Here is a 14,570-nt window from a genome sequence, read left to right on the forward strand (position 1 = left end):
GTCCTGAAGAAAGCACAGTACAACTCAATCTGCAATGTAACTCTATACTTACACACTCACTCACACACACACACTCACTCAATCATTCACACACTCACTCACAGACACTCACACACACTCACTCACAGACACTCACACACACTCACTCAATCATTCACACACTCACTCACTCACTCACTCACTCACTCACTCACTCACTCACTCACTCACTCACTCACTCACTCACTCACTCACACACATCCCTTCCAGGCTTGTAAGTGAAGGTTTGAGGTCAGCATGTTATGTTGAAGGGCTTGTTTTGCAGTTTGTGTGGGTGTGTTAACAGAGGTCTGAACAGGATCAACACGTGTTTTATTGGCTGCCTCTATATACAGGGTGTTACGGTACAGAGTCAATGTGGAGGCTATATACAGGGTGTTACGGTACAGAGTCAATGTGGAGGCTATATACAGGGTATTACGGTACAGAGTCAATGTGGAGGCTATATACAGGGGGTACCGGTACAGAGTCAATGTGGAGGCTATATACAGGGGGTACCGGTACAGAGTCAATGTGGAGGCTATATACAGGGGGTACCGGTACAGAGTCAATGTGGAGGCTATATACAGGGTATTACGGTACAGAGTCAATGTGGAGGCTATATACAGGGTGTTACGGTACAGAGTCAATGTGGAGGCTATATACAGGGTATTACGGTACAGAGTCAATGTGGAGGCTATATACAGGGGGTACCAGTACTGAGTCAATGTGGAGGCTATATACAGGGGGTACCAGTACAGAGTCAATGTGGAGGCTATATACAGGGGGTACCATACAGAGTCAATGTGGAGGCTATATACAGGGTGTTACGGTACAGAGTCAATGTGGAGGCTATATACAGGGTGTTACGGTACAGAGTCAATGTGGAGGCTATATACAAGTGTTACAGTACAGAGTCAATGTGGAGGCTATATACAGGGTGTTACGGTACAGAGTCAATGTGGAGGCTATATACAGGGGGTACCGGTACAGAGTCAGTGTGGAGGCTATATACAGGGTGTTACGGTACAGAGTCAATGTGGAGGCTATATACAGGGTATTACGGTACAGAGTCAATGTGGAGGCTATATACAGGGTATTACGCCACAGAGTCAATGTGGAGGCTATATACAGGGGTACCGGTACAGAGTCAATGTGGAGGCTATATACAGGGTGTTACGGTACAGAGTCAATGTGGAGGTTATATACAGGGTATTACGGTACAGAGTCAATGTGGAGGCTATATACAGGGTATTACGGTACAGAGTCAATGTGGAGGCTATATACAGGGTATTACGGTACAGAGTCAATGTGGAGGCTATATACAGGGTGTTATGGTACAGAGTCAATGTGGAGGCTATATACAGGGTGTTATGGTACAGAGTCAATGTGGAGGCTATATACAGGGTGTTATGGTACAGAGTCAATGTGGAGGCTATATACAGGGTGTTATGGTACAGAGTCAATGTGGAGGCTATATACAGGGTGTTATGGTACAGAGTCAATGTGGAGGCTATATACAGGGTGTTATGGTACAGAGTCAATGTGGAGGCTATATACAGGGTATTACGGTACAGAGTCAATGTGGAGGCTATATACAGGGTATTACGGTACAGAGTCAATGTGGAGGCTATATACAGGGGGTACCAGTACAGAGTCAATGTGGAGGCTATATACAGGGTATTACGGTACAGAGTCAATGTGGAGGCTATATACAGGGTATTACGGTACAGAGTCAATGTGGAGGCTATATACAGGTGTTATGGTACAGAGTCAATGTGGAGGCTATATACAGGGTGTTATGGTACAGAGTCAATGTGGAGGCTATATACAGGGTGTTATGGTACAGAGTCAATGTGGAGGCTATATACAGGGTGTTATGGTACAGAGTCAATGTGGAGGCTATATACAGGGTGTTATGGTACAGAGTCAATGTGGAGGCTATATACAGGGGTACCGGTACAGAGTCAATGTGGAGGCTATATACAGGGTGTTATGGTACAGAGTCAATGTGGAGGCTATATACAGGGTGTTATGGTACAGAGTCAATGTGGAGGCTATATACAGGGTGTTATGGTACAGAGTCAATGTGGAGGCTATATACAGGGTGTTATGGTACAGAGTCAATGTGGAGGCTATATACAGGGGGTACCGGTACAGAGTCAATGTGGAGGCTATATACAGGGTGTTATGGTACAGAGTCAATGTGGAGGCTATATACAGGGTATTACGGTACAGAGTCAATGTGGAGGCTATATACAGGGTATTACGGTACAGAGTCAATGTGGAGGCTATATACAGGGGTACCGGTACAGAGTCAATGTGGAGGCTATATACAGGGTATTACGGTACAGAGTCAATGTGGAGGCTATATACAGGGTGTTACGGTACAGAGTCAATGTGGAGGCTATATACAGGGTATTACGGTACAGAGTCAATGTGGAGGCTATATACAGGGTATTACGGTACAGAGTCAATGTGGAGGCTATATACAGGGGGTACCGGTACAGAGTCAATGTGGAGGCTATATACAGGGGGTACCGGTACAGAGTCAATGTGGAGGCTATATACAGGGGTACCGGTACAGAGTCAATGTGGAGGCTATATACAGGGTATTACGGTACAGAGTCAATGTGGAGGCTATATACAGGGTATTATGGTACAGAGTCAATGTGGAGACTATATACAGGGGGTACCGGTACAGAGTCAATGTGGAGGCTATATACAGGGTATTACGGTACAGAGTCAATGTGGAGGCTATATACAGGGTATTACGGTACAGAGTCAATGTGGAGGCTATATACAGGGTGTTACGGTACAGAGTCAATGTGGAGGCTATATACAGGGTGTTATGGTACAGAGTCAATGTGGAGGCTATATACAGGGTGTTATGGTACAGAGTCAATGTGGAGGCTATATACAGGGTGTTATGGTACAGAGTCAATGTGGAGGCTATATACAGGGTGTTATGGTACAGAGTCAATGTGGAGGCTATATACAGGGTGTTATGGTACAGAGTCAATGTGGAGGCTATATACAGGGTGTTATGGTACAGAGTCAATGTGGAGGCTATATACAGGGTATTACGGTACAGAGTCAATGTGGAGGCTATATACAGGGTATTACGGTACAGAGTCAATGTGGAGGCTATATACAGGGGGTACCAGTACAGAGTCAATGTGGAGGCTATATACAGGGTATTACGGTACAGAGTCAATGTGGAGGCTATATACAGGGTATTACGGTACAGAGTCAATGTGGAGGCTATATACAGGGTGTTATGGTACAGAGTCAATGTGGAGGCTATATACAGGGTGTTATGGTACAGAGTCAATGTGGAGGCTATATACAGGGTGTTATGGTACAGAGTCAATGTGGAGGCTATATACAGGGTGTTATGGTACAGAGTCAATGTGGAGGCTATATACAGGGTGTTATGGTACAGAGTCAATGTGGAGGCTATATACAGGGGGTACCGGTACAGAGTCAATGTGGAGGCTATATACAGGGTGTTATGGTACAGAGTCAATGTGGAGGCTATATACAGGGTGTTATGGTACAGAGTCAATGTGGAGGCTATATACAGGGTGTTATGGTACAGAGTCAATGTGGAGGCTATATACAGGGTGTTATGGTACAGAGTCAATGTGGAGGCTATATACAGGGGGTACCGGTACAGAGTCAATGTGGAGGCTATATACAGGGTGTTATGGTACAGAGTCAATGTGGAGGCTATATACAGGGTATTACGGTACAGAGTCAATGTGGAGGCTATATACAGGGTATTACGGTACAGAGTCAATGTGGAGGCTATATACAGGGGGTACCGGTACAGAGTCAATGTGGAGGCTATATACAGGGTATTACGGTACAGAGTCAATGTGGAGGCTATATACAGGGTGTTACGGTACAGAGTCAATGTGGAGGCTATATACAGGGGGTACCAGTACAGAGTCAATGTGGAGGCTATATACAGGGTGTTACGGTACAGAGTCAATGTGGAGACTATATACAGGGTATTACGGTACAGAGTCAATGTGGAGGCTATATACAGGGTATTACGGTACAGAGTCAATGTGGAGACTATATACAGGGTATTACGGTACAGAGTCAATGTGGAGGCTATATACAGGGTATTACGGTACAGAGTCAATGTGGAGGCTATATACAGGGGGTACCGGTACAGAGTCAATGTGGAGGCTATATACAGGGGGTACCGGTACAGAGTCAATGTGGAGGCTATATACAGGGGGTACCGGTACAGAGTCAATGTGGAGGCTATATACAGGGTATTACGGTACAGAGTCAATGTGGAGGCTATATACAGGGTATTATGGTACAGAGTCAATGTGGAGACTATATACAGGGGGTACCGGTACAGAGTCAATGTGGAGGCTATATACAGGGTATTACGGTACAGAGTCAATGTGGAGGCTATATACAGGGTATTACGGTACAGAGTCAATGTGGAGGCTATATACAGGGTGTTACGGTACAGAGTCAATGTGGAGGCTATATACAGGGGGTACCGGTACAGAGTCAATGTGGAGGCTATATACAGGGTGTTACGGTACAGAGTCAATGTGGAGGCTATATACAGGGGGTACCAGTACAGAGTCAATGTGGAGGCTATATACAGGGGGTACCGGTACAGAGTCAATGTGGAGGCTATATACAGGGTGTTACGGTACAGAGTCAATGTGGAGGCTATATACAGGGGGTACCAGTACAGAGTCAATGTGGAGGCTATATACAGGGGGTACCAGTACAGAGTCAATGTGGAGGCTATATACAGGGTATTACGGTACAGAGTCAATGTGGAGGCTATATACAGGGTGTTACGGTACAGAGTCAATGTGGAGGCTATATACAGGGGGTACCAGTACAGAGTCAATGTGGAGGCTATATACAGGGGGTACCAGTACAGAGTCAATGTGGAGGCTATATACAGGGTATTACGGTACAGAGTCAATGTGGAGGCTATATACAGGGTATTACGGTACAGAGTCAATGTGGAGGCTATATACAGGGTATTACGGTACAGAGTCAATGTGGAGGCTATATACAGGGTATTACGGTACAGAGTCAATGTGGAGGCTATATACAGGGGGTACCAGTACAGAGTCACTGTGGAGGCTATATACAGGGTATTACGGTACAGAGTCAATGTGGAGGCTATATACAGGGGGTACCAGTACAGAGTCACTGTGGAGGCTATATACAGGGTATTACGGTACAGAGTCAATGTGGAGGCTATATACAGGGTATTACGGTACAGAGTCACTGTGGAGGCTATATACAGGGTATTACGGTACAGAGTCAATGTGGAGGCTATATACAGGGGGTTACGGTACAGAGTCAATGTGGAGGCTATATACAGGGTATTACTGTACAGAGTCAATGTGGAGGCTATATACAGGGGGTTACGGTACAGAGTCAATGTGGAGGCTATATACAGGGTATTACGGTACAGAGTCAATGTGGAGGCTATATACAGGGTATTACGGTACAGAGTCTGTGTGGAGGCTATATACAGGGGGTACCGGTACAGAGTCAATGTGGAGGCTATATACAGGGTATTACGGTACAGAGTCAATGTGGAGGCTATATACAGGGGGTTACGGTACAGAGTCAATGTGGAGGCTATATACAGGGTATTACGGTACAGAGTCAATGTGGAGGCTATATACAGGGTATTACGGTACAGAGTCAATGTGGAGGCTATATACAGGGTATTACGGTACAGAGTCAATGTGGAGGCTATATACAGGGTATTACGGTACAGAGTCTGTGTGGAGGCTATATACAGGGTGTTACGGTACAGAGTCAATGTGGAGGCTATATACAGGGGGTACCGGTACAGAGTCAATGTGGAGGCTATATACAGGGGGTTACGGTACAGAGTCAATGTGGAGGCTATATACAGGGTATTACGGTACAGAGTCAATGTGGAGGCTATATACAGGGGGTTACGGTACAGAGTCAATGTGGAGGCTATATACAGGGTATTACGGTACAGAGTCAATGTGGAGGCTATATACAGGGTATTACGGTACAGAGTCAATGTGGAGGCTATATACAGGGTATTACAGTACAGAGTCAATGTGGAGGCTATATACAGGGGGTACCGGTACAGAGTCAATGTGGAGGCTATATACAGGGTATTACGGTACAGAGTCAATGTGGAGGCTATATACAGGGTGTTACGGTACAGAGTCAATGTGGAGGCTATATACAGGGTGTTACGGTACAGAGTCAATGTGGAGGCTATATACAGGGTGTTACCACAGAGTCAATGTGGAGGCTATATACAGGGTATTACGGTACAGAGTCAATGTGGAGGCTATATACAGGGTATTACGGTACAGAGTCAATGTGGAGGCTATATACAGGGTGTTACGGTACAGAGTCAATGTGGAGGCTATATACAGGGTGTTACGGTACAGAGTCAATGTGGAGGCTATATACAGGGTGTTACGGTACAGAGTCAATGTGGAGGCTATATACAGGGTATTACGGTACAGAGTCAATGTGGAGGCTATATACAGGGGTGCACGGTACAGAGTCAATGTGGAGGCTATATACAGGGTATTACGGTACAGAGTCAATGTGGAGGCTATATACAGGGTATTACGGTACAGAGTCAATGTGGAGGCTATATACAGGGTATTACGGTACAGAGTCAATGTGGAGGCTATATACAGGGTATTACGGTACAGAGTCAATGTGGAGGCTATATACAGGGGGTACCGGTACAGAGTCAATGTGGAGGCTATTATCATTAAACCCTGTTAGCGAGACAAAGGTTAAATCTCCATGTGTTCGTCCCAAATTGCACCCTATTCCCTATATAGCGGACTACTTTTGACCAGGGCCCATAGAATGTAGTGCACTACTTTTGACCAGGGCCCATAGAATGTAGTGCACTACGTTTGACCAGGGCCCATAGAAAGTAGTGCACTACGTTTGACCAGGGCCCATAGAAAGTAGTGCACTACGTTTGACCAGGGCCCATAGAAAGTAGTGCACTACGTTTGACCAGGGCCCATAGAAAGTAGTGCACTACGTTTGACCAGGGCCCATAGAAAGTAGTGCACTACGTTTGACCAGGGCCCATAGAAAGTAGTGCACTACGTTTGACCAGGGCCCATAGAAAGTAGTGCACTACTTTTGACCAGGGCCCATAGAAAGTAGTGCACTACGTTTGACCAGGGCCCATAGAAAGTAGTGCACTACGTTTGACCAGGGCCCATAGAAAGTAGTGCACTACGTTTGACCAGGGCCCATAGAAAGTAGTGCACTACTTTTGACCAGGGCCCATAGAAAGTAGTGCACCCTACGTTTGACCAGGGCCCATAGAAAGTAGTGCACTACGTTTGACCAGGGCCCATAGAAAGTAGTGCACTACGTTTGACCAGGGCCCATAGAAAGTAGTGCACTACGTTTGACCAGGGCCCATAGAAAGTAGTGCACTACGTTTGACCAGGACCCATAGAAAGTAGTGCACTACGTTTGACCAGGGCCCATAGAAAGTAGTGCAGCATATATAGAATGTGGTGCCATTTGGGATGTGATCCATTGATCCCGCGGTACCGGTTTCATCTATGTAGATGTATAAACACAACAAGGTCTGCTTCCCAAATGGCACCCTCTTCCCTATAGAGTGCAACTACTTTTCACCAGAGCTGTATGGGATTCCCTATGTGCCTGGGTTAAAAGTAGTGCACTGCGTAGGGAATAGGGTGCAGTTTGGGAAGCATTGTGATTTACAAGGCAGAAACATGGAGCTAGCAGTATAGTTTGATGACACTCGCTCACAGTCACCTTGATCTTTCTATTTAAAAGGACAGCGTAGAGCACCGTAGCATAGCAGGGTATAACTCCGGTACCCAGGCAGCTTGATCTTTCCATTTAAAAGGACAGCGTAGAGCACCTTAGCATAGCAGGGTATAACTCCGGTACCCAGGCAGCTTGATCTTTCCATTTAAAAGGACAGCGTAGAGCACCTTAGCATAGCAGGGTATAACTCCGGTACCCAGGCAGCTTGATCTTTCTATTTAAAGGGACAGCGTAGAGCACCGTAGCATAGCAGGGTATAACTCCGGTACCCAGGCAGCTTGATCTTTCTATTTAAAGGGACAGCGTAGAGCACCTTAGCATAGCAGGGTATAACTCCGGTACCCAGGCAGCTCTACACATCATAAATACACCAGGCTACTATTACAGTGGGTTCAGTCAATCAAAATGTATTTATGAGGCCCTCCTTACATCGACCGATGTCACAAAGTGCCGTACAGACACCCAGCCGCCGTTGTCTTTACAGGGTTGTAAAGACAGACATCTCTTAGCGTTTCATGAACATGTGTTTAGGGCCTAGAAGACATCCGGTAAGATGTCTTCTAGGCCCTCGTCATTGTCAGTTACTTCAGGTTCTACAGTTGTCGTGGGAGTGGCAGTTGTCGTGTCAGTTACTTCAGGTTCTACAGTTGTCGTGGGAGTGGCAGTTGTCGTGGGAGTGGCCAGCGGGTTCATTGTCAGTTACTTCAGGTTCTACAGTTGTCGTGGGAGTGGCAGTTGTCGTGGGAGTGGCCAGCGGGTTCATTGTCAGTTACTTCAGGTTCTACAGTTGTCGTGGGAGTGGCAGTTGTCGTGGGAGTGGCCAGCGGGTTCATTGTCAGTTACTTCAGGTTCTACAGTTGTCGTGGGAGTGGCAGTTGTCGTGGGAGTGGCCAGCGGGTTCATTGTCAGGTACTTCAGGTTCTACAGTTGTCGTGGGAGTGGCAGTTGTCGTGGGAGTGGCCAGCGGGTTCATTGTCAGTTACTTCAGGTTCTACAGTTGTCGTGGGAGTGGCAGTTGTCGTGGGAGTGGCCAGCGGGTTCATTGTCAGTTACTTCAGGTTCTACAGTTGTCGTGGGAGTGGCAGTTGTCGTGGGAGTGGCCAGCGGGTTCATTGTCAGGTACTTCAGGTTCTACAGTTGTCGTGGGAGTGGCAGTTGTCGTGGGAGTGGCCAGCGGTTCATTGTCAGTTACTTCAGGTTCTACAGTTGTCGTGGGAGTGGCAGTTGTCGTGGGAGTGGCCAGCGGGTTCATTGTCAGTTACTTCAGGTTCTACAGTTGTCGTGGGAGTGGCAGTTGTCGTGGGAGTGGCCAGCGGTTCATTGTCAGGTACTTCAGGTTCTACTGAGTTAGTCGGACTAACATAACTATTGTCTTGCCTACTGTTATTCGGAATACTGGGTTCAAGGCCCCCCTAAATTACTGACAAGCATTGGCCAGACTATACATTTAATGTGGTTATGTTTCTGAATTTCTTTTTGTGGAAAGGGTCAACCTTTTCTCGTACAGTCCAACGCCCACTAGCACAACACTGTCCAACGCCCACTAGCACAACACCGTCCAACGCCCACTAGCACAACACCGTCCAACGCCCACTAGCACAACACCGTCCAACGCCCACTAGCACAACACCGTCCAACGCCCACTAGCACAACACCGTCCAACGCCCACTAGCACAACACCGTCCAACGCCCACTAGCACAACACCGTAGCACAACACCGTCCAACGCCCACCCTCCAACGCCCACTAGCACAACACCGTCCAACGCCCACTAGCACAACACTGTCCAACGCCCACTAGCACAACACCGTCCAACGCCCACTAGCACAACACCGTCCAACGCCCACTAGCACAACACTGTCCAAAGCCCACTAGCACAACACCGTCCTACGCCCACTAGCACAACACCGTCCAACGCCCACTAGCACAACACCGTCCAACGCCCACTAGCACACCACCGTCCAACGCCCACTAGCACACCACCGTCCAACGCCCACTAGCACACCACCGTCCAACGCCCACTAGCACACCACCGTCCAACGCCCACTAGCACAACACCGTCCAACGCCCACTAGCACAACACCGTCCAACGCCCACTAGCACAACACCGTCCAACGCCCACTAGCACAACACCGTCCAACGCCCACTAGCACAACACCGTCCAACGCCCACTAGCACAACACCGTCCAACGCCCACTAGCACAACACCGTCCAATGCCCACTAGCACAACCATACAATAGACATAGAATAACTAGAATGGATATGACTAAAATCATATTAACTAAGATCTAGGATCGTTGTATTTCTATAATTACAACCCAGTCACTCACGTGTTCTAGTGTGGTTCGGCCGGTGCTACCATGCTGCGTAGACATAGAATAACTAGAATGGATATGGTACGTATCCGTCGGTCTATTTCTATGTTTACACCCCACCACCCCAGTTAGTCACATGTCCCAGACAAGTGTCGGTTGGTCGGTGTTATCACACTGCAGCTCGCTGTGTTTCGTAACCATGACGAAGGGGTCACCACAATATTAAATTGAACACTCATGTGCAAATATTGTTTCAGGTGGGACTGACTGATGTTGAGTAGCGGGGTGATAAGGCACTGTTCTCTGAGTCCTAAATGGTACCCTCTTCCCTACATAGTGTACTACCTTCAACCAGAGCCCTATGGGCCTTTTTCCCCATGGTACCTTGTCAAAAGCACTGTATAGGGAATAGGGGAGCCATTTGGGACTCAGACAGGGTGTTGTGATGTGGTTCCAGGAAAATCCCTGCTCCTTTATGTGAGGATAACTTCCTCAGGAGGAGAGGGAGAGGTAGGGAGAAAGGGGGAGAGGGAGAGGGGGAGGGAGAGGAGAGGGAGAGGGGGTTAGAGAGAGAGAGATCGGGTTAGAGAGAGAGATCGGGTTAGAGAGAGAGAGAGATCGGGTTAGAGAGAGAGATCGGGTTAGAGAGAGAGAGATCGGGTTAGAGAGAGAGATCGGGTTAGAGAGAGATCGGGTTAGAGAGGGGGTTAGAGAGAGAGAGAGAGAGATCGGGTTAGAGAGGGGGTTAGAGAGAGAGGGGGTTAGAGAGGAGAGAGGGGTTAGAGAGAGAGAGAGATCGGGTTAGAGGGAGAGAGATCGGGTTAGAGAGAGAGATCGGGTTAGAGAGGGAGAAGGGGTTAGAGAGAGAGAGAGAGAGATCGGGTTAGAGAGAGAGAGAGATCGGGTTAGAGAGAGAGAGAGATCGGGTTAGAGAGAGAGAGATCGGGTTAGAGAGAGAGAGAGAGAGATCGGGTTAGAGAGAGAGAGAGAGATCGGGTTAGAGAGAGAGAGAGAGAGAGATCGGGTTAGAGAGAGAGAGAGAGAGAGATCGGGTTAGAGAGAGAGAGAGAGATCGGGTTAGAGAGAGAGAGAGAGAGAGATCTGGTTAGAGAGAGAGAGAGAGAGAGATCGGGTTAGAGAGAGAGAGAGAGAGAGATCGGGTTAGAGAGAGCGAGAGATCTGCTAGCAAGAGCTTTGGGTACTTTTTTGCCTGTGAACCACTCAAAATATATGGCTACTAGCCTTTTAACACAACACCCACTAGCACAACACCCACTAGCACACCACCCACTAGCACACCACCCACTAGCACACCACCCACTAGCACAACACCCACTAGCACAACACCCACTAGCACAACACCCACTAGCACAACACCCACTAACACAACACCCACTAGCACAACACCCACTAGCACAACACCCACTAGCACAACACCCACTAGCACAACACCCACTAGCACAACACCCACTAGCACACCACCCACTAGCACACCCACACCCACTAGCACAACACCCACTAGCACAACACCCACTAGCACACCACCCACTAACACACCACCCACTAACACACCACCCACTAACACACCACCCACTAACACAACACCCACTAACACACCACCCACTAACACACCACCCACTAACACACCACCCACTAACACACCACCCACTAACACACCACCCACTAACACACCACCCACTAGCACACCACCCACTAGCACACCACCCACTAGCACAACACCCACTAGCACAACACCCACTAGCACACCACCCACTAGCACACCACCCACTAGCACACACCCACTAGCACAACACCCACACAGCACCCAACAACACCCACTAGCACAACACCCACACAACACCCACTAGCACAACACCCACTAGCACAACACCCACTAGCACACCCACTAGCACACCACAACACCCACTAGCACACCACCCACTAGCACACCACCCACTAGCACACCACCCACTAGCACACCACCCACTAGCACACCACCCACTAAGCACACCACCCACTAGCACACCACCCACTAGCACACCACCCACTAACACACCACCCACTAGCACAACACCCACTAGCACAACACCCACTAGCACACCACCCACTAGCACACCACCCACTAGCACACCACCCACTAGCACACCACCCACTAGCACAACACCCACTAGCACACCACCCACTAGCACACCACCCACTAGCACACCACCCACTAGCACAACACCCACTAGCACACCACCCACTAGCACAACACCCACTAGCACAACACCCACTAGCACAACACCCACTAGCACAACACCCACTAGCACAACACCCACTAGCACAACACCCACTAGCACAACACCCACTAGCACAACACCCACTAGCACAACACCCACTAGCACAACACCCACTAGCACACCACCCACTAGCACAACACCCACTAGCACAACACCCACTAGCACAACACCCACTAGCACACCACCCACTAGCACACCACCCACTAACACACCACCCACTAGCCTTTTAACTTTTCATCCAATTGACGACATATTTTCATGCAAATCGTCAAACATCTGCATGAAGAAAATATGCTAATTTTCCCGCCCGTGGTGTGTGATTACAGGTGTGTGATTACAGGTGTGTGATTACAGGTGTGTTGATTACAGGTGTGTGATTACAGGTGTGTGATTACAGGTGTGTGATTACAGGTGTGTGATTACAGGTGTGTGATTACAGGTGTGTGATTACAGGTGTGTGATTACAGGTGTGTTGATTACAGGTGTGTGATTACAGGTGTGTGATTACAGGTGTGTGATTACAGGTGTGTGATTACAGGTGTGTTGATTACAGGTGTGTGATTACAGGTGTGTGATTACAGGTGTGTGATTACAGGTGTGTGATTACAGGTGTGTGATTACCTAGTACAACAAAATGTACTTCTTCGCCTAAGTTTTCATGTTCTGAATAAAAATCTGAAGTTCAATGTGTTTCCATCGTATTTTCAACTCTACCGACAGTTTTGTCACAAAAACTGTTGCGTTAAATAGCAAATGTGCCTCCTCTGGTCTTGGTACGTGGATTCTAGCCAATAGATACAGTGCGTTTAGGCTAGTCTACAAGTATTGATCATCATGTCACCAGAACAACACCCTTGATATTTATTGGAAAGCAGCATCAAGCTCATTACCGTGCACTTTCACCACCCTGTGAAGTTCATCTTAACTTATTTCATCTGTAGCCTAGTGGTTAGAGCGTTGGACTAGTAACCCAAAGGTTGCAAGTTCATATCCCCGAGCTGACAAGGTACACATCTGTCGTTCTGCCCCTGAACAGGCAGTTAACCCATTGTTCCTAGGCTGTCATTGAAAATAAGAATTGACTTGCCTTGTAGAATAAAGGTTAAAAAAAAAAAAAAACTGCATGGTTTTCTGAGTCCTAGTGGGACGACCACACAACAGATCTGTAGTCTAATAAACTGAGTGGTTTTCTGAGTCCTAGTGGGACGACTACACAACAGATCTGTAGTCTAATAAACTGTATAGTTTTCTGAGTCCTAGTGGGACGACCACACAACATATCATCACGCGACTCAAGTTTATTTTTCAATATGGTGGTTATTATATCAAATCCTGAGAACGCGAAGCGAAGCGGCCATCTCTGTCAGATGTGTTTTATATATGTTTATAAAGGAGTTTCTATCACCAGTTGTCGTGGGAGTGGCAGTTGTCGTGGGAGTGGCAGTTGTCGTGGCAGTTGTCGTGGCAGTTGTCGTGGCAGTTGTCGTGGCAGTTGTCGTGGCAGTTGTCGTGGCAGTTGTCGTGGGAGTTGTCGTGGGAGTGGCAGTTGTCGTGGGAGTGGCAGTTGTCGTGGGAGTGGCAGTTGTCGTGGGAGTGGCAGTTGTCGTGGGAGTGGCAGTTGTCGTGGGAGTGGCAGTTGTCGTGGGAGTGGCAGTTGTCGTGGGAGTGGCAGTTGTCGTGGGAGTGGCAGTTGTCGTGGGAGTGGCAGTTGTCGTGGGAGTGGCAGTTGTCGTGGGAGTGGCAGTTGTCGTGGGAGTGGCAGTTGTCGTGGGAGTGGCAGTTGTCGTGGGAGTGGCAGTTGTCATGGGAGTGGCAGTTGTCGTGGGAGTGGCAGTTTTAGTGGGTGTGGGAGTTGTGGGAGTGGCCAACGGTTCCGTCTCTGACCAGGAATTGTTCAGAGACAAAATATTGCTGTTTTTAAGGCTTGTTTTCTGCAATCATAAAACCACAAAATTTTTGGTGTCCATTCTTATCTAATTAAAAATGTCTCCATATCTACTGAATCAAGCGTCAGCACCGTGACCTTCAGAGGGGAAGGGAGCCTGAAGGCAAAAGATTTTCAGCTTGCAGGCCGACACTGGAAAAAGTTACTGAGTGAAAGAGTGAGGGCTTTGCATAG

At 48.0% G+C, this 14,570-nt stretch overlaps 1 protein-coding gene across 1 annotated transcript in view; it reads left to right on the plus strand.

Moving 5' to 3' along the window:
* LOC115125485 (uncharacterized) overlaps positions 1-14,570 on the plus strand; it is a gene marked incomplete at its 5' end in the record, with an annotated part of 97,064 nt that overhangs the window by 22,464 nt on the left and 60,030 nt on the right. The window lies entirely within an intron of this gene.

This window comes from Oncorhynchus nerka, linkage group LG23 (assembly GCF_034236695.1).
Source record: "Oncorhynchus nerka isolate Pitt River linkage group LG23, Oner_Uvic_2.0, whole genome shotgun sequence".
Lineage (NCBI taxonomy): Eukaryota > Metazoa > Chordata > Actinopteri > Salmoniformes > Salmonidae > Oncorhynchus > Oncorhynchus nerka.